Source organism: Mus caroli, unplaced genomic scaffold, assembly GCF_978045245.1.
Source record: "Mus caroli unplaced genomic scaffold, Mus_caroli_1 scaffold_18, whole genome shotgun sequence".
NCBI lineage: Eukaryota > Metazoa > Chordata > Mammalia > Rodentia > Muridae > Mus > Mus caroli.
The window spans coordinates 86,593,945-86,595,649 of record NW_028227273.1 but is presented as its reverse complement, the minus strand read 5'-3'; positions in this window follow the sequence as shown (position 1 = coordinate 86,595,649).

Genomic DNA, 1,705 nt, shown 5'->3' with positions numbered 1-1,705 from the left:
AAAATCAGTCTCCAACTGTCCAACGTCTGGGATCCAACTCACGATCTTTTGGGCTCCTCCAAGGGCTAGGGTCACTTCTCCAGCCATGCCCTTTGTAGCACACACGTCGTCCTCTGGGCTCCAGATGCCTGTACTCCACTGCTGCTGCTGCTCTTGGTGGTCATCTCATGGTACTGGCATCTCCAAAACACTGCATGACCCCTTCAGTCCTGGGCCTTCAATTACAACTGAGGCTGCACCTTCACCAATGGCCTTCCATGGCCTCTCACAGTGCTTAGCCTCAGCTGCTCTGCATGACCCCTTCATGTCTTCAAAACCAGTACCACCTGGGTGACCCTTACACATTACCAAGTCCCGCTGCAGAAGGAGTACAACCTTGCCTATCTCTGGAACACAGCCTCTTTGTGCTTTCAGAAAACACTTCCCAGAAGATGTCACCTCAATGATGCTGGTCTCTTCTTAATCACTGCTAATTTCTTAGCTCCAGCTAACCAGCATCAATAGTCCCAGTAATGCAAAGTTTTTGCTTTAGTAGTTCTGGTATCTTGTTAATCACAGCTGATTCTTCAGCCCCAGCTAACCAGAACTACAAAATCTTCACAATCAAAACAGCAACGGCCCTGAAAAGAGTCTTTAATTTTCCCTCTGAAATTTCACAAACCAGACCTCCATCTTCTGCACTGTTCTCAACATTATCTTCCAAGCTCCTATACAACATCTGACAGAGCTCTTAACAACGAATGGATCTTCAAGTCCAAAGTTCCAAAGTCCTTCCACAGTCCTCCCCAAAACATGGTCAGGTTGTCACAGGAATACCCCACTCTGCTGGTACCAATTTGTCTTAGTCAGGGTTTCTATTCCTGCACAAACATCATGACCAAGAAGCAAGTTGGGGAGGAAAGGGTTTATTCGGCTTACACTTCCATACTGCTGTTCATCACCAAAGGAAGTCAGGACTGGAACTCAAACAGGTCAGAAAGCAGGAGCTGATGCAGAGGCCATGGAGGGATTTTCTTTACTGGCTTGCCTCCCCTGGCTTGCTCAGCCTACTCTCTTATAGAACCCAAGACTACCAGCCCAGGGATGGTCCCACCCACAGGGGCCTTTCCCCCTTGATCACTAATTGAGAAAATGCCTTACAGTTGGATCTCATGGAGGCATTTCCTCAACTGAAGCTCCTTTCTCTGTGATAACTCAGCTGTGTCAAGTTGACACAAAAATAGCCAGTACAAGGTGGAACAGCCAATCCGTGTGGGGGTGACCACAGAGGTACCATCCTTGGGATTTGCCATTTGGTCCTGCTCAAGGCTACCGAACGGTAGCCTGCCATCCCTGAAAAATGATGGTCATGAGTATCCTAGTTAGCTTTTGAGACAAGATCTCACGTGGCCCAGTCTGATCCCAAGCGTGCCTGCTGGGATTACAGGTATGAGCTACCATGTCTGGTCTGTGTGCTGTTGAGGATTGAACCCAGAGCTTCGTACATGCCAAGCAAGCTGTTCTACCTGGCCCGCAGAAGATGCAGTAATAGAATTGCTCTTCAGAAAGTCCTGAGAGACGTGTGTGTGTGTGTGTGTGTGTGTGTGTGACTATGCACACTCAAGCCTGTTTGCCTGCTTCCTCCTGCCAGGCCAGAGCCTTGGCTCACTTCCCAGAAGAGCAAACAAGTCTTCAGGTAAGCCTCGTGTATCCCTGCCCTGGCTCT